The 24,307-nt window shown below is 37.7% G+C and overlaps 1 pseudogene; it reads right to left on the bottom strand.

The window, feature by feature from the left end:
- The window catches only part of LOC127511415 (antigen WC1.1-like), a 119,993-nt pseudogene that overhangs the window by 24,277 nt on the left and 71,409 nt on the right, over nucleotides 1–24,307 (bottom strand).

Genomic DNA, 24,307 nt, shown 5'->3' with positions numbered 1-24,307 from the left:
TTCTGGTTCTCCTACTGAACAACCGCTGTGCTGGTCTTGCTTTGATCCCTTGCGATGGTGTGTTTCTCTGATCAAGCATGGCGAGGTATGGATCCTTCCCATCAGCTTTTGCTTTTTTCAACAGCTGTTTTGCAGTCTTTACCGCTGATTCTGCCATCCCGTTGCTTTGTGGGTAGGCCGGTGAGGATGTCTTGTGTTTAAATTCCCACTGTCTACTGAACCTTTTGAAATCTTCTGATGCGTACTGTGGGCCGTTATCCGAGATAACAACATCTGGGATACCGTGTCTTGCGAAATGGGCTTTCAACTTATGGATGACAGTGGTGGATCGTGTGTCAGGTAAGTAGTCCAGCTCCCAGAAATTAGAGAGGTAATCAACAGTGATCAGGTAGTTTCTGTTGTCTAAAGTGAATATATCTGTCCCCACCTTAGACCATGGGTTACTTGGTAGTTTGTGAGACCACAGAGTCTCCTTCTGCTGTTTCACATCCATAGATCTGCAGATGTCACATTTTTCTATGAATGTCTTTATCTGATCATTCATCCCCAACCAATAAACACATTCTCTTGCCCTTCTTAGGAATCCCTCTATGCCCAAATATGAGGAGTGAATGCGCTGAACAACGTCACCTCTGAGTGCGTCGGGGATTACAACTCTCTACGCCCTGAAGACAATTCCACTCTGCACACTCAGTTCCTCCTGAAAAGAGTGGTAATGTCATTTGGCAAGTCTTTTTGTTCACTGGCCAACCTTCCTGGATGAATCTGATCAGTGTTTGCAATTTTCTGTCTTTACTTGTTTCCTCTCTGATGGCCTGGAGTCTTTCTTCTGCTATATGTACATGCTGGACCGTGTTTATGTTTTCAATCTCCATTTCTACTTAACTCTCTCATGCATGTTCAGGTAAGTATGAGCGGCTCAGCGTGTCAGCTAGCAACATGTTCTTCCCTGGGATGTAATTGACTTCAATGTCATATCTCTGTCGTCTAAGTAACATTCTTTGTAGGCGTTTTGGCGTGTTCAGCAGGGGTGTTTTCCAGTGGCTTATGGTCAGAGTGTACAGTTACTTTGCGCCCATATTTTTCCATACCAAAGACAATGGCCAAACATTCTTTCTCTATCTGGGAATAACCCCTCTCTGTCTGAGTCAATGCCCGACTTCCATAAGCAACTGGCGCCCCCTCCTGAAGTAAAGCACCTCTAACTCAGTCTCTGACGCATCACGCTGAAGTGTCAGTGGTTCATCTGGGTTGTAATATTTGAGAAGTGATGGCATCTTTGAGCCGTGTGAATGCTTGTTCATGCGCATCTGACCATTTCCAGATACTGTCTTTATGAGTTAGCTGCCTCAGTATCTCTCAGCCATCTGACAGGTGGTCACAGAATTTCGAGAGATAGTTTACCATGCCCAGGAGCCTTTGGACACCCTTGACATCTGTTGGACGTGGCATGTCTCTGACCGCTCGTGCCTTCTCAGGATCCACTCTGAGCCCGTCTGCGGTAAGTTAATGTCCGATGTATGGAAACTTCTCTGCATTTAGTTTGATGTTCTTTTCTCTACATCTATTCAACAGTGCTCTCAGTTTGTCGTCATGGTCTTGGTTTGCTAATTCTAATGTCTCGCCCTCTCCTGTGATGAGGATGTCATCAGCTATGACATATATACCTCGCAATCCTTCCAGAGCTTGACTGAGTTTTCTTTGAAACACCTCTGGTGCGGGGCTGATGCCCATCGGCATCCTCAGCCATCTGTATCTGCCATACGGTGTGGCAAATGTGGTCATGTAACTCGATTCCTCATCCAGGGTCACGTGCCAAAATCCATTTTTGACGTCACACACAGTGAAAACTTTTGCCCTCGACAAGTCTGGCAGTATTTCGTCTATTGTCGGCTGAAGAAAGTGGCATCTTTTCAGAGCTCTGTTGAGTGGTCTTGGGTCTATGTATATCCTGAGGTTTCCTGATGGCTTCTTAACAATAACAAGACTGCTAATCCACTCTGTGCTACAGTCTACTGGTGTGATGATCCCTCTTCATTGAAGATCACTCAGCTCTGCTTTAAGTGGCGCCATCATCGCCACAGGGACCCGTCTCTTTGGCAGTTTCACTGGAGTTACTGTGGGCTCTGCTTCTATTTTATACGCACATTACGGCAAAATGATTGTCTTTTCCACATTTTTTGCAAATGTCATGCAGGACATTTCTGTTTATTTCTCTCATGCATTTTCCCGCAGAACTTGCAGTTTACAGTGCTCTTTTATCTTTTCTCACAGCTTGTTTTACAGCGTGCACTTCCTCTGTCACTCGTCCTTCAATCGTTCTGTTGCTTTTCCGCGACAGCTCTGTTGTCCTGCAGATTTGCACACATTTTTCCAAAGTCAAATCCTGCTCCCTTAAAAGTCTCTCTCTCAAAACAGAGCTGGATATGCCGCAAACAATTCTATCGCGGATCAGACAGTCTTTGATCTGGCCGGAATTCCACGTACTGGCGAGCATTCATAAATCCGTTTCATATTTTGTCAATGTTCTCATCAGAGCCCTGATTTCTGACAAAATCCAGTGCACTTATTAATCTGCTTACTGTCCGATCTGGTGACGAGGTGGGGATCAGGGTCTCTCCAAAGAGATAACTGAAAACTTTCAGTTTCACGGCTTCGCCAGCGTCCGCCAAAGTAAGATCCATATACAGCGTGAACTCTTTTTTCCACAATTTCGCCAGATTAGTTGAGTCTAGGCAAAGGGCTATTGGCAGTCTCAGTCCCAGGGCATTCTCCATCCGCGCTGCGCCTGAGCTCTCCGCTCTCTCTATCATACTCAGCCGGTGTCTTGGGTCGTGTCTATTAATCTCTGTGCTTTTACTTTTCACAAAGCACCGCTGCCACCATGTTTCATTCTATCCTCTATTATAAATAGAATAGACGGTTAACGCCAATCTAGCTGCGTACACTTACTTTATTAAACACAACAAACCCGGCCTGTACTATCAGATATAAACAACATAAGACGACTGGTGTCACACTGAATACAGTCCGTGCTGCAACAACAACCATCCCAACACTCTCAGCAGAGCATTTAAACCAGAGTAACGGTCGCTCGCCACAAACTTCACTCGTTTACTGGATTTAATTAAACACGTTTATACCAACTTTTTTTTTTTTGGTAGGAATAGACCTGGAAGAGTAAAATACTTCTGTTTTATTGTTCAGGTAAGAGCTGTAATTCTGTATTTTAATTATAACAATTTATCTCTAGGCTGTGAGAATTTAGTTTAGTGTCACACACAGAGCTCTGGCATTCAACTCTTATTTATTGTTAAACATTGAGGAGGTAAATAATAGCAGGATGTGTCAACCTTTATCTGTCTGTCAATCATGTAAAAGTTAAGTTTAAATAAAAATATTAAATACTTGATACCCCCTCATCCAAACCTTAGTTCATCCTGTGATCAAACAGGAAATTTCAGCACAGAAACCTCTTCCTGTTCCCTCTTGACATTGTGCTGGTGTGACATCATCACAGTGACAGGTCTGCTTACTGATGACGTCAGCAGTGATGATAAGATGTGAATGATGTGTATCGACAACTTTTAATCAATACATGGATGAATTCCAGTTCTTCAAGTAAATCTAGAATTGACTTTTGGCTTGTGTCAAACCACTTGATCACTCATGTGAAGGAATGTTCTGTTTCGGCCGCTCCACTTACGGACCACTGCAGTATTAACATCTCATTTAAACCAATAGTTCAAATTTCAAGGAATAAAGATGATTGGAAATTTAATGCGGATTTACTGTTTAATGAAGGATTTTGTAATAAGATAAAAGAGTTAATTCAGAAAATTACAAAGGATGCAACATTTTCCTCTCAAGTAAATAGATGGGAATACCTTAAATTTAAAATGAGAGAACTTTCCATTAATTATAGTAAAATATTAGCAAAGGTTAAAAGGCAGGATGAATGTACTCTTATTCATCAAATAAATAAACATTGTAGTAAAGAGGGAAAAAAATCAAATTTTAATGCTACAAACTAAATTGGATAATATATATATATACACATATATACATATATATATATATATACATACATATATATATATATATATATATATATATATGTAAATATATATGTATATATATATATATATATATATATTAGAAAGGCAGAAGGAGCGTATATTAGGTCAAGAGCGAGGTGGATTGAAGAGGGAGAGAAGAGTACTACATATTTCTACAGACTTGAAAAAAGAAGGCAAGCCAAAAATGCTATATTATCATTGATAATTGACGATGCAGAAACTTCTAGATTAATAAGTAATGAAATCTTTAAGTTTTATAAGGATCTGTATTCGTCCAATTTTTCTCAAACAGACTGTAATTTGTTTTTTGAAAGAATAAAACAGTTTATTCCTCATATTGATAGTGAATTTAAAAAACTGTGTGATGAAAATTTGCAGATAGAGGAATTAGATTTAGCTGTGAAAAACCTCAAATTAAATAAATCACCTGGTCCTGATGGGCTAACTTCAAACTTTTATAGATTTTTTTTTGGAAGGACTTAAAAGAATTATTGTTTAAAGCTTTTCTACAATCTATTGAAGAAGGCACATTAAGCTCTACACAGAGACAAGGGCTGATTATGTTACTAAACCCGATAAAGACTCTAGATATATAGATAATCTGCGTCCGGTAACCTTGTTAAATACTGATTATAAATTTTTTGCACACATTTTTGCCAAACAGACTTAAAAAAGGTATAAATAAGGTAATTAATGAATCTCAATCAGGTTTCTTGGCGGGTCGCTCTATTCATAATAATACAAGATTCATTATGGATTTGTTGGAATAGTGAGTGGATAGAAGATGATGGTTTTATTTTATTTTTAGACTTCAAAAAAGCTTTTGATATGCTAGAGCTCTCCTTTTTATTTCATGCTCTCCAGTCTTTTGGTTTCGGAGACAGATTTGTAAATATTATAAAGATGATTTACAAGGATATAAACAGTTCAATATCTCTTCCGTTTGGTACATCTAAAAGGTTTATGATTGGCCGTGGTGTAAGACAGGGGTGCCCCCTCTCCCCTCTTTTGTTTATTATTGCAACAGATCTGTTGGCTCGTTTAATTAATCATGATTCAAGTGTTAAAAAGCTGAAGGTGTTTAACATGGATGTTGGTATTAGCCAGTTAGCGGATGATACCACTCTTTTTTTTACAGGATGCAGATCAAATTTCTCTTTCTATTTCTTTAGGTGATTTTTTTTTTCTAAAGCATCAGGTCTCCATTTAAATATGTCCAAATGTGAGCTTATGCCCATTCATAATTGTGATCACACATCATTATATAACATTCCTGTTAAAAATTCCACTAAGTATTTAGGTATTATCATTACGAGAAATTCAGAGAGATGCATGGAACTTAATTATTTAGAAAAATTAAAAAAGGCCAAAACAATTTTAAACAATTAGTTACAAAGAGACCTTTCTATTTTTGGTAGAGCATTGTTGTCTAAAGCAGAGTTTGTATCAAGGATCATCTACAATTGCTTTAGCCCCTTCTTCATGTGTTTCTAAATTAATTAATCGTTCCTTGTATAATTTTATTTGGAAGAATAAGACTCATTTTATTAAGAAAAATGATATAGTCAAACCCTATGACCTGGGTGGTTTAAACATAAATGATTTTGAACAGATGAATGGCATGTTGAAGTTAAAATGGTTGCAAGCATTTTTATACAATTCTGAGAGTTTTTGGTTTACAATTCCAGCATCATTATTTAAGAAACTTGGTAGCATCGAATTCTTACTTAAATGTGACTTTGATATTTCTAAACTTCCAATTAAATTATCTGCATTTCATCAATAAGCTTTGCGATATTGGAAACTAGCACACACCCATAACTTTACACCACATAATTCCTTAATATGGAATAATAAGTATATTCTACATAGAAATAAATCACTCTTTTATGAAGGTTGGTTTTGCAGAAATGTTTGGTTTATAAAGGATCTCTTTGACGATGATGGAAAGGTGCTGGATTACAATGCTTTTACTATTAAACATGGTTTCGCATGCCATCCAAAACAGTTTTTCACAGTAATTTCAGCCATCCCTTCTGGACTTAAAATTATTATGAAGGGTTATTTATCATATGGCCAATTTACACCAATTTTACCATCACTATATCTTGGGCCAGTTGAGTTTAAAAGTAAGAAATGCACAAACGTTTATATTAGACAAATATTCAACAATATCATGTTCCCTTACAGGTCTGCAAGAAATAATTTGGATATTTTTTTAACAAACAAATGCTTAAACATATTAGAACCTCCTATTTAAAATTTCCAGTTCACCCCAAAATTAAAGAAACTCAGTTTAAAATTTTATATGATATTTATGGGGAAACTCTCCCTTCTGGAGAGTTTCTAAGGGTTAGATTTAATTTTGAAATGATATTATGTAAATTTTGTAATTCTTCTCCAGACAATACAGAGCATTTTTTTTTTTGCTTGCAAATATTCTAGTGTTTTCTGGGAAAAAGTGCAATTATGGTTAAAAGAGGGAAATGTGGTTGAATTGAACCTGTCCTTTATAGATATTAAATATGGAAACTATGAAGAAGATGGTAAAAAAGGTTTTTTGATTAATACCTTACTTTTGTTAGCTAAAAATTTTAAGTTAATTCAAGCTGACATACACAAGAACTAATGCTGGTAGTAAGTTTATGGGGAAACACGATAACTCTTCTAAAAAATATTTTTGTGACATGATGAATAAATGTTATTTTTTTTATTAGGTGAAAAGCATTGTTATCAAAATAAAAAATTGCCCAAATACTAAAATACAAATTCTAAAATTTGTTACTGAATTTTGCACAGCATGTTACTTTTCATTTAAAAATGTTTAAAATAACATAAAAACATAAGGCACTGAATCTTTAGTAGCAACATTTAAAAAACAAAAAAAACAACAACAAAAAAAACAGTATCTCCAGTAACTGTAATATGATTTGATGATCAGAGGCAGTGGGTGTGGTCAGTGAGTCATATGGCCCCTCCCTCTTTATTTGACTCCTCCCCCATATCATCATAGTCTGTTTTTAAAAACAAAAGTAAATTCATATTTTCATTCATTGTTATAAATGCATCAAGATTTACTTTAAATGAGCAACATAATGAATAAAGTAGATAGTTATGTAAAAATGTGACAATAACCGACCCAACAGGTTTCTCTCATCTTCACTGCTGTTCTTCACATCATCATACTCCTCCTGATCTCCCTCTGATACACATGTGAAATAAAACCTCACATTGTGATTTTAATACAGCTTGTGTCATTGATGATGATGATCTCTTTCTCCTCATGACTGTCTGAGACTATTAGATTTACTCCTGATGAAGTCATGATGATTCATTAATGGTAGAAACATGTTCAATATTAGTGGATGATGATAAAACACAGTTCTGTGTGTCTCACCTGTTACACCTGGAATGTTCTGTCCATTAATGATGACATCATCATAATGCGCCGGTGTGTCCACTACATAAACATGAAGATATAAACAGAACAAATGATACATCATCATATCAGAGCTGAGCATCACTTCAGAGGTATTATGTTAAACATACACAAACAAAAAATGAATAAAAAGTAAAAACACCTTTTTTAATATTAAAGTTCTGTCCACTCGTCATGACATCATCATAGCTCTCAGGTGTGTCTTCTACAAATTGAACATGAGACACACATACAAAATATAATGTATATACATTTTATATATATTTTAAATATTTAATCTCCTATCATATAGTATCAGAGCGACACCTGTCTCACGATCTGGTTTCAGTCCATCAGTGATGACATCATCATAGTGTCCCGGTGTGATTTCCTTCATCATCTCTTCTGCATCAAAACATGTGATATATTTTGAGTGTTTTTAATATTTTGGGAAACAACATAAATGCAAAATATACTGTTGAAGGTCTTGAGACCATTCAGCTTTTTAATCATCTGGTAATGAATGAATCATGTGATCAATTACTGACCTTTCAGATCACTGGTGACATCATCATAATATACAGTCTTGAACTCTTTTTCTAATAAGAGAAAAGTTTTAGTATTGTGAACAATTGAATTATTTGTCACATATTTCATTTAGTTTGTAAATCAAATAATTTATTTTAGGTGTTGTTTTGAATATACTTCAGCTCTCTAACCTGAGAGAAGCTCATCAGCATCTTCATACCCAGAATGCAGTTCTTCAGAGATGAGACTCCCTGTTAAAGGAGCAGAACAGTCAGAAACATGTTCATCATTACAAACAGACTGAATCCTCATTTCCTTTGGATCATAAAGAATTGTGTTACTTACAACACAAATATTAAATACTTACATTTTAAAAGCATTAGAGGCAGAAATCTCATGTTTTAGAGGCCTATTAGTAAACACACATGTATCCTCACATGAACCCATTCCTCACTGCCTTCCAGAAATACACACAGGAAGAGACAAACACACACACACACACATACACACACACACACACATGCACCTGCAGCTCTGTGGTTTTCTGCAGGAGGTTTAACAGGACTAATAATAGATGAACATCAAGTGTCTGACAGACTCTCTTATTAATTAATCATATTAAATAAGATTCACGGCTCATGTCTCACCCCTCTGAGTGAAGTGATTGTGTCTGTGATGAATCTCCTCATAAACGGCCTCAGTCGTGCTCCTGTGTCTCCTCTTAGAGAGAGCTGTGAGTGTAGACAGACAAACCTGCTGTCAGTTCACAACACATGACTGATCACACACTGAATAAGACACAATATGACAGTCTCTGGATCTCTCCTACCTCTCCTCATCACTCTGTTCTGCTGAATCAGTATAAGCAGTGGCACTAAGAGCAGTAAGAGCACAACTCCCAGTACAATCACAAGCACAGAGAGAGACGCTGCTGGAGGAGTTTGTGGACGAGTGACTGATGTTGAGCTCACTGTCTGAGAAACTGGAGGAGAAGATAATGTTGATGTGGCAGGAGTAGTGGACACTGACAAATCTGGCAAATCTGTTGAAAAAGACACAAACACATTCAAAATCAAAGCAAATAACTGATTTAACATTCCTTAATGTTTTGCTGTAACCTGCACAGGTGAGTCCAGCGTGCTCTTTGTTGGAGCAGTCAGTGTGGTTCTTCAGGGAGAGAGGACAGTCCCACAGGTGAATCTCATTCCCTCTGCACTCGACTCTGTTCAGCCACACAACACCTTCACCAGCACCAAAGACTGAATTTCCATCAGCCCTCAGTGCTGCTCCACAACCCAGCTGCCTGCAGACCACCTGAGCATCGCTGATGTCCCACAGATCATCACAGACTGAGCCCCACACAGTGTTATGATACACCTCCAGCCTCCCAGAGCACCGGCCCTCCCCTCCACTCAGTCTGAGAGGAAGACGCTCTAAATCACACACATCAACATCACTGACCAGCTTCAGCACATTTACAACAAAAACACACACTGAAACTGAACAAAGATGGATTTAAATATTAATAAATGTTAATTGCATTTTAAATGCAAATAAAATATGAGCATTTAAACAGGAATTTAATAATTTATTAGGAAAACACAGGCTTAAATTAACAAATTTTTTATAAAAATAAACTTACTTGAACACTGTCTCTGGTGAGGAGATGGTGAGTTTGAACATGTCAGACTACTCTGAGGAGATTCACGAATCTGCTCCTCTGAGATTAAATTGTTAAAAGTTCATTCATTACTTAATAGAAAAATTATACGACAAAAAATCATATTGAAACAAGCATGACCACTTCAAACTATCTTAAATACTATCTTACCAGAGCAGGTGATATTGGCCACTTCATTATCACAGTCATTCTGTCTCCAGGGTGAAGATGGACACTGCCATAGAGTGAAATCATGATGTCGACAATTAAGTTTATCAAGCCAATTATGAGACTTCAGGCCCATTGAATATATGGGTTCACTGCCAGATTTTCCACAGTTCAGCTCTTGACAGATCAGACTCGCTGTGTCTCTGTCCATCTTATTGTAACATAAATTTCCCCAAGATCCATTGTAGAAAACCTCCAGATTCCCTTCACAGCCCTCAGTTAACCTGATCTCCTTAAACTCTAAACGGAAAAAGATGAGAATCAACTTCAACTCTTACATATAATTTATGTCTGTTAATTAAGGAGAGGAATCATAATAAAGAATTTTACAATTCTAAATCTAATTCCTCTTAATTATGGTTCCTTAATGGTTTCATTCATTGTTATTTTAGTGCTTTTTAAGGAATAAATATTTGGGGGAAAAAATAAAAAAAATAATACAATTCCATTGCCAAATGATGAAATGATATAAATAAAACATTTAAAACAATTCTTGCAAAAGGTGTGTTTAATGTCAAAAACTCATAAAATGTCATCAAAGTGTTTTAGAGAAGGTATACTGTACGTGCAATGCAATAATATCATCGATCACATAGGTTATTTAAATGTTTAAAATATTGTCAAGTTATTATTTAAATGATTGTTTACTATTTACCTGAGCACACGACTCCTACATCCTCCTTGTGTTGACAGTCATGTTTTCCCCAGCCTGGAGAAGAGCAGCTCCACAGGGACGTCTCATTCCCCTCACACTCCACCTCATCCAGCCATATGGGTCCAGAACCAAGACCAAACCAGGCTGGTACCTGCTGGTTACTGAGGGCCACTCCACACTGCAGCTGTCTGCACACCACATGGGCATCTTTAATATCCCAGGAGTCATCACACACTGTCCCCCATGAGCCACTGTGAAAAACCTCCAGCCTCCCTGCACAGTCTCCCCCAGAACCCACCAGCCTGATGGACCCACGACCTAATATTCAGAGAAAGAGAAACACATTAGTGATCACTAACAAGTGAAGAATCTGCCCAGATGTTGCTCTTCTCACCAAGGCAGGTGATTGACAGCTGTTGTGTGGAGCTGCAGTTGAGAGTTTGTGGAGAGCTGCAGTTCCCCAGATGAGCTTCACTCCCAGAGCACTGGAAGCCCGTCACACACTCATGACTGTGTTCAGGACTGGATGAAGAGGAGCCGGAGAAGTTCAGCACAGAGCCACAGCCCAGCTGTCTGCAGACTACAGAGGATTCAGTGAGACTCCAGGAGTCCAGCAGAACTCTCCTCCAGACCTGATGGATGGAAACTTCCACCTCCCCCTCACACTGTCTCTCTCCAGACAACCGCACCAGACCGTCATGAACAGCCAGAGAGGAATCTGAATGAAAGATGTGGCATTTTATTAAGATATTGCAAGGTCATTTATATAGATCATTTAAAACATTTATTTCAATAAAATCCCCTCACTAGAGCAGATGACTCCAACATCTCGTCTATGAGAACATTCAGCTCGACTCCATGAAGAGATGGAACATTCTGAGAGTTTTGTTTCATTCCCGTCACAATCAAACACATCAGCCCAGATTTCACCACTTCCCTCTCCAAACCAGTCTGATCCCACAACAGACACAGCAATCCCACAATTCAGCTGTCTACAGAGGACACTGGCAGCTCTCATATCCCAGCATGCATCACACACTGTGCCCCATTTATTGAAGTACTGACGTTCAACTCGACCAGAACAGATGTCAGGACCATTGACCAGTCTGAGGTCAGTGTAACCTGGACAAAGAACACAGAGCTTATTGAAACTGATCAAACCAAAGAAACTGATTAAATAATTACATTTTACTTTAACAAATAGATATCTCTACAGAAAGGCTGAACATTGACATTTTACCAGAACAAATCAGTCCCACGTCGTTGTCACGGGTGCAGTTTATATTATCTGAAGATGATGATGGACAGCGTCGAATGTGTGATTCACTTCCTCTGCACTGAATCTCTTTTGATCCAATCTCACCCTTTCCTTTTCCAAAAGCATCTTCTCCCAGCACCTGTACAGGAGCCCCACAGTCCAGCTCTCGACACACAACCTCTGCATCCTGCTGGTCAAAGGCAGCGTCACACACTGAACCCCAGCCGCCTACAAGAAGCATCTCCACTCTCCCAGAGCACAGGTGAGATCCGTCCACAAGTCTTGACCTTCCGTAGTTTATGGTTTCTGATTATATTTATACAACAGAGAAGACTATCTGTCACTATGATTATGATATGGACATAAAACAACAGTAAGTCCTTTAATTAATAATGGATTTTTGTAATAGATGAAAGTAAATAGTTTAGACCATAAAATATGCTAATCATCAAATAATTGTTAATGAATTGCTCTGAAAATACAACCCCAATTCAAGAAAAGTTGGGACATTTTGTAAAATGCAATAAAAAACACAATCTGTAATTTGTTAATTCTCTTGAATCTTTTTTTAACTGACAAAAGTACAAAGAAAAGATTTCTGATGTTTCCACTGACCAACATAATTGTATTTTGTAAATATATATATTTTTTTTTTTAATTTTGATGCTGCAACACACTTCAAAAATGAGCAGGTGAATTGGTAATAGGTGAGGGGATCGTATTTGCAAGAAAAGATGGGTCATGGCTCAACACTTTGTACCAAATGTCATGAGAAAATTGTTGAACAATTCAAAAATCACATTTCTCAATGCAAGATTGCAAAGAATTTATGTCTTTCAGCATCTAGCATACATAATATTGTAAAAAGCTTCAGGGAATCCAGAGAAATCTCAGTCTGTATAGGGCAAGGTATAGGACACCTCAGTTGAATGTGCGTGACCTTTGACCCCTCAGACAGCATTGCATTAGAAGCCGTCATGCTACTTTGTTAAATATAGCCAACCTTTGTCACTTAACACCGTCTGCTGCTGCATCAAGAAATGCAACTCGAATCTCTGTTACACGAGGAGAAAGCTATACATCTGTTCAATGCAGAGATGGCGGTGAGTTCTCTGGGCCCGAGCTCATCTCAGATTATCTAAAAGACAGTGGAAATGTGTGCTGTGTCAGATGAGTCCATGTTTAAGCTTGTTTTTGGAAAAAACTGACATCGGGTTCTCAGTCCCATAGATGAAAGGGATCATCCAGACTTTCATCCGTGACAGGTTTAAAATCAAACATCTGTCATGGTATTGATGTGCATCAGTGCAAACGGCATGAGTGACTTCATATGTGTGAAGGAATCATTGATGTGGAGGAGTATATTAGGATTGTACAGAGACAAATACTGCCATCAAGATCACATCTTTTCTGGGAAGCAAGACAATGGTAGGCCTCACTCTGCACGTGGTACATCAGAGTGGTTTCTAGACAGTTTACACCGTAGAAGGGATGTGTTTGACTGACAGCAGTCCAGATCTGTCTCTTATTGAAAATGTACGGCCATCATGAAGAGGAGAATCAGACAACGACGACCACAGACTGTTGAGCAGATGTCTTGTATCAGGTGAGATTGGGTAAAAAATCCACTTTCAAAATTGGAACAATTAGTATCCTCAATTCCCAAATGATTAAAAATTGTAATTGAAAGGAAAGGTGATGTGACACAGTGGGAAACATGTCTCTGTCCCATTTTTTTTTTTTTTTTTTTTTTTGGAGTATGTTGCAGCACCAAAATCAAAATTTGTTTATATTTAAAAAAATACAATAAAGTTGTTCAGTGAAAACACTGGAAATCTTTTCTTTGTACTTTTTTTCAGTTAAATAAAGGTTAAAGAGAATCAACAAATCACAGATTCTTGATTTTATTGCATTTTACAAAATGTCCCAACTTTTCTGGAATTGGGGTTTTAAATTACACTGAATAATTTTAAATTGCATGTACGATACATATGGAAATCTGATCAGTGATGAATTAACAGGGTGATGTATGGAGCAGCTCACCTGAGCAGATGACTCCAGCATCTTGATGATGACCACAGATATGAACACCCCATCCTCTTGATCTACAGTTCTTCAGTGTTGACTCTGATCCACTACAGCCCACATCATCCATCCAGATTGGTCCTGATCCTTCTCCAAATTCAGCCCAACGCACAGCCTCTAGAGCCTTTCCACATCCTATCTCTCTACACACCACTTTAGCATCAGTCATATCCCAGTTCCAACGACATACTGTTCCCCACTGACCATTATGATGAACCTCCACTCTCCCACTGCAGGGACTGTTACCATTAACTAACCTAACAGTCTCAAAATCTGTACATGAAAGAGAGAGAAAGAGATTTAACCACAGAAGAAGTAGAACATCATCTGCAGAATAATGAAAACTTGAAAAACAGATGTAAAAAAGTGGGTAAACAGAAATATTTAATATTTCGAATGGAAACTAAAACTGGGCATGAGTATAACAAACTGGTTGCCTGTAAAACCTCAAATCATTTATAAAATATAAATGATAATTAATGGTCTAGTGTCACAAGATCTTAGTTTCTAGATATTACAAAGGCTTCTATTCTTTATTGGTCTAATGAAAACATAACTGCTCATTTAAACAAGTAAAATTTCACATATTTACAGTCTATTTTGTACTTACCAGATGTTGTTAAAGTGACTATAGAGGAGAATAAAATAAGTGTCAGACATCCCTCCATCTTCTTCTGCTCGTCACACTGTTTGTTTGACTCTGTTTCTCCTTCTGCTCCCTCAAACACACTGAAGAAACTGGCTCCTGTCAGTCCCCTAAAGAGAGAGAGACTCTCACAGCTGCCAATGACACTCACTGTTACCTTATTAGACACAACAGAGGAAATCATCAAACACAATCACTGACAAATCAGAAAGCAGCATTTTTATTTTCTCCATATATATCAATAAAGTGTGAGCGCTGATGAGCGGGACTCCTCCTCCAGCGTGAAGAGACACTTCACTGAGGACAGACTCGTGTCAGTCATATGTCAGCGTGGAGATAAAGTCACACTAAACTTAAAGAGATTGATAGAGAAACACTGCAGGTTATATTCAGCATCAAAGCCTGGATCTGCACACACAACATACAACACTGATGACTGACTGATCACTTACTGACACTTTATTTCACACACAAACATAGTTTTACAACATAGTTTTCACACAAAAACATGCATTAATTATTGAAATTAGAATAAGGGGGGGGGGGGGGGGGGGGGATTATAATAATAACCTAGTTAGGAGATTATAATAATAATTTCTAAGTTAAGAGTTTATTAAAAGTCTTGGATTAAAAAATATATTTAAATATTATTAATATATTAAGGATTATTAACATGAATTATTATTATTAAACGCTTGTTTTATTTTACATTAAAGAAGTATTATTGCAATAGTAATATATTTCTTTATTGATTTGATTACGTTATAGTTTAAATAATAAGATAATAACAATAACAATGTGACAGTAATAATAATAATAATAATAATGCATACTGAATGAGTATGAGTATTTCTTTCTTTTTTTCTTTTCTTTTTTTGTCGTTAGCTGATCACATGCCTGTTTGTAGCAGATAAAAATGGGAATGTTACAGCGTTTCAACATTTATAACATAGCACCAAAAATAGAAGATAAAAACTAAATGTGTTGCAACTCCCTGGCCTTCTCAAAATTTTAATCAATTTTCCACGTTTATCTATATATGAGCTTAAACAAGTTGAAGGTGCAGTGAGCCGTTAATACTGGGTTGTGCTGTTTAATAGAGATGTTTCTGAACTTGTAGAGGTTCAATCACAGTCCTGTTACATCATCATTTTTTGCCAATGAGCAAAACACATGATTTCTCACAGGCCTCTGAAGGACTGTCTGATAATATTACTTTGAATTACAAAGAATATGGCAAATGAGTTACAAAGAAAATGGCAAATGGAAAGTAAATACACACAGATGAAGTTAATAAACAACAACATGAAAGCAAAACATATTCTCTCTCTGTTTAAATGTAGAAAATTAGCTAAATGTAATTGATCTGGCACAATTCAATACTAAATGTAACGTAAAATATTAATTGATTGCAACGAAAACTTAATAATATGCAGCATTTAAACTGTGCATATAAAAGCTGTAAAACACTGTGAGGTGGTGGGTGTGGCCACTGATTTAAACAGCCCCTCCCCGTTTTAATGGCTCCTCCCCCAAATAATCAAAGCCTGCTGTTAGAAAACAAGAACAAATTAATGTATCAATATACATTTATAAAGTAAAACAGGACCTATTCAATGTGAGGTAAAGCGGGTCACAATAACTTACCAAACAGCAGCTCTCTCACATCTTCACTGACGATCCTCACATCATCACACTCCCTCTGACATAAATGTGTCAATCATTAATTACATAGACAAAATCTCACATTGCACTTTAAAGTACACTATTATATATAATATAATATAATTATAATGTAATAATGATTAAGTTAATTTATATAAGACTAATTTGAAAAGAAAAGAAAAATACCAGGGTATATCCAAAAAAAATAAAATTTTAAATGCACACCTGCTTTATTATTGGAGAACTGTTGTATGATGATGACATCATCATATGTTTCTGATGTGTCATCTGCATGAAAATAATAAAAAATAAAATGTGTCCATGAATGACAGCTTTTGATTTTTAAAATTATGAAACCACATAAAATATACATGCATATTCAAATATTATTAATAATTATATAAATAAACCTGTACCACAATGTCTCAGTCTAACAATGATTATATGATCATAATTATATGGTCTGATTTGTTGCGCTTCTAAATTATTTAATTTAGAAATTAAATTAAAAAAAAAGAGAGATTATACAGAAACTGATTTTACTGTTCACAGGCCTAACAGTTTTTTTTTAATTATGTGAAATCCTGTGATTAGTGAACAAAGTCACTGACCTGTTGGGCTTTTCGTGGTGATGTCATTATAATAATCAGGTGTGACTCTTACTGCAGATTCTGATAAATAAATTAATAGATCATTTTGCAACATAATGTATGCAAAAATAAAATGCAGACACATGCATTATATTCCAATCCTCTAACCTGAAAGAAACTTATCAGCTTCTTCATACCCAGAATGCTGTTCTTCAAAAAGGACACTTCCTGTTATGGAGGGGCAGAACCATAGAAACATGTTTACAATCACAAAACAGCCAAAATTTCCACCTCCACTGGATCAAACGAGATCAAATACACATTTCAACAGAAAACACAAACTGTATCAAAGCAATTCTCTCTGCATGAAACTATAACCCTGCTGATCTCTACAAATTAGGCTTTTTGATACTGTCAAGATTTCTGACCTCTCTGAGTGAAGTGATTGTGTCTGTGATGAATCTCCTCATAAACTGCCTCAGTCGTGCTCCTGTGTCTCATCTTAGAGAGAGCTGTGAGTGTAGACAGACAAACCTGCTGTCAGTTCACAACACATGACTGATCACACACTGAATAAGACACAATATGACAGTCTCTGGATCTCTCCTACCTCTCCTCATCACTCTGTTCTGCTGAATCAGTATAAGCAGTGGCACTAAGAGCAGTAAGAGCACAACTCCCAGTACAATCACAAGCACAGAGAGAGACGCTGCTGGAGGAGTTTGTGGAGGAGTGACTGATGTTGAGCTCACTGTCTGAGAAACTGGAGGAGAAGATGATGTTGTTGTGGCAGGAGTAGTGGACACTGACAAATCTGGCAAAACAGACACAAACATATTCAAAAACCATGCTAATAACGTATGTAAATACACAAATAATATTAGCACTAAAATGATGTAAAAATGAATAATTTTCATTAGTGTTTCATTAGTGCTGTGACCTGCACAGGTGAGTCCAGCGTGATCTTTGTGGGAGCAGTCAGTGTGGTTCTTCAGGGAGAGAGGACAGTCCCACAGGTGAATCTCATTCCCTCTGCACTCGACTCTGTTCAGCCACACAACACCTTCACCAGCACCAAAGACTGAATTCCCATCAGTCCTCAGTGCTGCTCCACAACCCAGCTGCCTGCAGACCACCTGAGCATCTCTGATGTCCCACAGATCATCACAGACTGAGCCCCACAAAGCGTTATGATACACCTCCAGCCTCCCAGAGCACCGGCCCTCCCCTCCACTCAGTCTGAGAGGAACATGCTCTAAAATCAACACATCAACCATCACTGACCAGCTTCAGCTCACAACAAAACACACTGAAACTGGAGGCCTTTAAAGCTGTGATTAATTTTTAATGTGGAATAAAAATAATTCAGTGCACACAAAAATTAATATAAGAGAATAAAGGAAATAATAAGCTTATGATAAACTTACTTGAACACTGTCTCTGGTAAGGAGATGGTGAGGTAGAACATGTCAAATGATTTTGAGGAGACTCATGATTTTCCTTCTCTGAAATTTTAAAGTTTCAAAAATGTTTCACTGAACAGAATATTAGACACCATAAATAATATTTAACCTAACATGATCATGTCAAACTTAAATCAGTCTTATATCATCTTACCTGTGCAGGTGATTTTGGCCACTTCATTATCACAGTCATTCTGTCCCCAGGGTGAAGATGGACACTGCCATAGAGTGGAATCATGACGTCGACATTTAAAATAATCAAGCCAATTGTGAGACTTCAGTCCCTCTGAATTACTGGGTTCACTGCCAGACCTTCCACAGTTCAGCTCTTGACAGATCAGACTCACTGTGTCTGTTTCCATCTGGTTCCAGCACACATTACCCCAGGATCCATTGTAGAAAACCTCCACATTCCCTTCACAGCCCTCAGTTAACCTGGTCTCTTTAAACTCTAGAAAGACAAGGATGAGAATCAACATTAACTATTACATAACTTAAATCTGGTAATTAGCAATAGGAATCATAATAGATAATTGTATAGTTTCTTTATCTACACATTGTCATATGAGCATGAAGTCAGTAACTGCATTGATTTCAGTCTCAAAGTAAGTTAACTGTAAGCTGTATGTCTTTGATTCACTAAAAATAACCAAATCATTAGAGTCATTTGTTTGAGTATCAGACTACATGGTTGCGTTGTGTTTAGTGCTGTAGATTCAGTTGTGTTGTGGTGCAAGTAGTTTAGAAAATTCTGTCAGAATATTTTAGTACGGTATACCGTCCATATTGGAAAAATTCATGGGCATTAACAGAATAGGTCACTTTTTTTTTCTTTTTCTTTTTTTTTCTTATTGTTTTATTGACATGTATAAGTACACTTGATATCATTGGTCACATACATAGGTTATTGAAATGTTTAAAATATTGTCAAGTTATTATTTAAATTATTGTTTACAGTTTACCTGAGCACACGACTCCTACATCCTCCTTGTGTTGACAGTCATGTTTTCCCCAGCCTGCAGAAGAGCAGCTCCACAGGGACATCTCATTCCCCTCACACTCCACCTCATCCAGCCATATGGGTCCAGAACCAGGACCAAACCAGGCTGGTACCTGCTGGTTACTGAGGGCCACTCCACACTGCAGCTGTCTGCACACCACATGGGCATCTTTAATATCCCAGGAGTCATCACACACTGTCCCCCATGAGCCGCTGTGAAAAACCTCCAGCCTCCCTGCACAGTCTCCCCCAGAACCCACCAGCCTGATGGACCCGCGACCTGATATTCAGAGAAAGAAAAACACATTAGTGATCACTAACAACTGAAGAATCTGCCCAGATGTTATTCTTCTCACCAAGGCAGGTGATTGACAGCTGTTGTGTGGAGCTGCAGCTGAGAGTTTGTGGAAAGCTGCAGTTCCCCAGATGAGCTTCACTCCCAGAGCACTGGAAGCCCGTCACACACTCATGACTGTGTTCAGGACTGGATGAAGAGGAGCCGGAGAAGTTCAGCACAGAGCCACAGCCCAGCTGTCTGCAGACCACAGAGGATTCAGTGAGACTCCAGGAGTCCAGCAGAACTCTCCTCCAGACCTGATGGATGGAAACTTCCACCTCCCCCTCACACTGTCTCTCTCCAGACAACCGCACCAGACCGTCATGAACAGCCAGAGAGGAATCTGAGTGAAAGATGTGAACTTTTATTAAGATATTGCAGGGTAGTTAATGTATTTAATATTTTTTCAAAAAATCCCCTCACTAGAGCAGATGACTCCAACATCTCGTCTATGAGAACATTCAGCTCGACTCCATGAAGAGATGGAACATTCTGAGAGTTTTGTTTCATTCCCGTCACAATCAAACACATCAGCCCAGATTTCACCACTTCCTTCTCCAAACCAGTCTGATCCCACAACAGACACAGCAATCCCACAATTCAGCTGCCTACAGAGGACACTGGCAGCTCTCATATCCCAGCATGCATCACACACTGTGCCCCATTTACTGAAGAACTGATGCTCAACTCGACCAGAACAGATGTCAGGACCATTGACCAGTCTGAGGTCAGTGTAGCCTAGACAAAGAAAAAGTGAAACTTGGTAAAGGCTTAATGAAACAGATCCAATAATTACATTTTAGTATTTCACAACTGGGTTCAGATTTCTCCACTAACAGAACAAATATTGACGTTTTACCAGAGCATATCAATCCCACATTGTTTCCTTGAGAGCACTGAATGTCATGTGAACTTGGACACAATCGAACAAGTGATTCATTTCCTCTGCACTGAATCTCTTGTGTCCACATCTGAGCGTCTCCTTTTCCAAAAGCATCTTCTCCCAGCACCTGTACAGGAGCCCCACAGTTCAGCTCTCTACACACAACCTCTGCATCCTGCTGGTCAAAGGCAGCAGCACACACTGTGTACCATGTGTTCCCCTGAAGAACCTCTAATCTCCCAGAGCACAGGTGAGGTCCACCAGCAAGTCTTGTAAATCGTCCATAGTTTATGGTTTCTGATTATTTGCATAACAACACATAAAAACACTTTAATTAGATTCATAGTGAGTGAACCTGTTTTACTGTGACTGTTACCAACAAACAATAACTGTAAGTGATTAAATCCTTCAATTTAATTAATAATGAAAATAATAAACTGGGTAGTTTCAAATTACAATTTAACAATTAGTCATAAGTTCAATGTTTATACATAGCTTTGAAAACAAAATGTATCAAATTATTGTACGTTTTATTTTTTATTTTCTTTATTATTTTGCATATTTTGTTAATAGAAAAAAGGGTGATAGTCGATGCAACAATGAGGAGTATGAAACTGCTTACGTGAGCATCTGACACCAGCATCATATTTATGATCGCCACAGAAGCTGTTATGTTCACCCCATCCTTTTGACCTACAGTCCTTCAGTGTTGACTCTGATCCTTCACACTGCACTTTATCCATCCAGATTTTTCCTGATCCTGGTCCAAAGTGAGAATAGTCTGGTGCTTGTAAAGCCTCCCCACAATTCACCTCTCTACACACCACTGCAGCATCAGTCATATCCCAGCTCCAACCACACACTGTTCCCCACTGACCATCATGAAGAACCTCCACTCTACCAGCACAGCGACTGTCACCATTAACAAGCCTCACATTCATACGATCTGCCCATGAGAGAAACATCATTAAACGAGCATAGATCAATACAATAACAACCATACAGAAGTTACAATAACATGTAAATGCAAAATCACATGTAAATCAATTTTAAATAAATTTCAGTTAATTTATTCAAAATAGTAAGCTTTATAATGTTTTTATTTATCTGAGCCTGAGTGTTCTTACTATCTGTAATAAGTGTAACCACTGAAGACAGTAAAATAAGTGTCGGACAGCTCTTCATTGCCCTTGTTTGCCCAAAAGACTAATAAATTCAGTACCAAAGTTTCTCCTCTGCTCCCTCAAACACACCGAAGAAACTGTCGTATACATGTTGTATACAGTATTTTGAGTGTTTTGGAATATTTTTAGAAACAAAATGAAAAATATTCTGTTGCAATTATTTGCCATTCAGCTTTTTGTAACATCTGGTAATGAATCAGGTGACCAGTTAATCTTCTAGGCCACTTTAGTTGGTGACTTAATATGCAGTCTATTAATCTTTTTCTAATGAGATAAAAGTTTTAGTATTCTGAAAAGTTGAGTGATTGGTCACATATTTTATTTAGTGTTAGAATGTGTGAATTGCATACTTCAAAATGTCTTAAATCAGTTAAATATCATCTTACGTGAGCAGGTGATCTTGGCCACTTCATTATCACAGTCATTCAGTCCCCAGGGTGAAGATGGACACTGCCATATAGTGGAATCATGACGTCGACATTTAAGTTTATCAAGCCAATTATGAGACTTCAGTCCCTCTGAAATACTGAGTTCACTGCCAGATCTTTCACAGTTCAGCTCTTGACAGATCAGACTCGCTGTGTCTCTGTCCATCTTATTATAACACACATTACCCCAGGATCCATTGTAGAAAACCTCCACATTCCCTTCACAGCCCTCAGTTAACCTGATCTCTTTAAACTCTAGATGGAAAAGGAGGTGAATCAACATCAGCTCTCATTTAAATCCAGTCTGTTAGAATGGGAATAATTCCTCCATTAATATTGTGTGTGTGTGTGTGTGTGTGTGTGTGTGTGTGTGTGTGTGTGTGTGTGTGTGTTTGTGACATATCAGGACACAAATTTGTATAATGACATGGGTATGACATAGGTATTACAAGGAGAGGGTGACTTATGAGGATATTATCCCATGTCACCATTTTTCAAAAGGCTTATAAATCATACAGTCTGGATTCAGGTCTCATCATAGCACAGAAACTGTGCTTGTTAAAAATACAAATGAATTAATATCTAGCTTCTGACCAAGGTTGTATATCAGTACTAGTGTTACTTGATCTTAGTGCTGTGTTCGACACTATAGATCATAAAATACTCCTAGATCGACTACAAAATTACATTGGTATTCAGGGACAGGCATTAAGGTGGTTTAGGTCGTACCTATCAGACCGTCACAATTTTGTCTATTTAAACGGGGAAAAATCTAAGATAACGTTAGTAAATTATGAAGTGCCGCAAGGATCTGTGTTAGGCCCTCTGCTATTTTCAATATATATGCTGCCACTTGGTAATATTATAAGAAAACATGGAATTAGTTTCCATTGCTATGCCGATGATACTGTTATATATTTCATCACGACCAGATGAAATCTCCAAATTATCCAATCTGACAGAGTGTATTAAAGAAGTAAAACAATGGATAACTAGTAATTTTCTTCTATGAAATTCAGATAAGACTGAAGTATTACTTATTGGACCAAAAACCTGTACACAGAATCTCTCAGACTACACTCTGCATTTAGAAGGATGTACTGTTACTCCATCCTCGACAGTTAAAGAGCGTGAAGGATTGTAGGGCAATAGAAGATCGGTTAAGTACATAGGAGCTAAACCATTTAGAGCCTTATAGGTCACTAGCAATACTTTATAATCGATACGGAACTTAATAGGTAACCAGTGTAGAGATGATAAAATTGGTGTTATATGATCATATTTTCTTGACCTGGTAAGAACTCTAGCAGCTGCATTTTGTGCTAATTGTAGCTTGTTTATTGAGGAAGCAGGACAACCAGCTAATAATGCATTACAGTAATCTAGTCTAGAGGTCATGAATGCATGAACTAGTTTTTCTGCATCAGAAACAGATAACATATTCCGTATCTTAGCAATCTTTCTGAGGTGGAAGAAGGCTGTTTTTGTAACATATGAAATATGATTTTCGAAGGACAAGTTGCTGTCTAATATAAAACCCAGGTCTTTAGATCACAAAACTATGGACTTCTGGTTGTACCTAGGATATCCAAGTCCACTAAAGGAGGGAGAGCGTTTTCACATTTGGCTCCTAAACTCTGAAATAGCCTTCCTGATAATGTTCGGGGCTCAGACTCGCTCACCTAGTTTAAATCTAGATTAAAGACGCATCTCTTTAGCCAAGCATTCACATAATGAATCTCATATCAGATCAATTGCACATGACTATCTTTGCTTAATGTTATGAACAGCAGCTATGCTAATTATTCTCCATTATCCTCCAGTACATCAGCTTCAGTTTGGATCCAACCTCTTAAGAAGACCTCAGATGACCAACACCTTTGAAGAGACAGTGCCAACTCCTGCGAGGACTTCAGATGACGCAACATCTGGATCAACATGCACATTCCCAAATTTCTATATATCCTAATTATTGTTAATATGTAATTCATTATTTCCATGTATTTATTATGTATTTTGAAAAGTGCTATACAAATAAACGTGAATTGAATTGTAATTGAATCATGCAGAATGAGTTTTTTTGAGAAAGTAAAAATGTGCACAGTTTCCTGTGATGGGCAGGTTTAGGTATAGGTTTAGGGGTAGGGGTAGTGTAGGGCAATAGAAAATATGGTTTCTACAGTATAAAAACCATTACACC

The sequence above is a fragment of the Ctenopharyngodon idella genome, chromosome 4 (assembly GCF_019924925.1).
Source record: "Ctenopharyngodon idella isolate HZGC_01 chromosome 4, HZGC01, whole genome shotgun sequence".
Lineage (NCBI taxonomy): Eukaryota > Metazoa > Chordata > Actinopteri > Cypriniformes > Xenocyprididae > Ctenopharyngodon > Ctenopharyngodon idella.
This window is presented reverse-complemented; position numbering and strand designations above follow the sequence as displayed.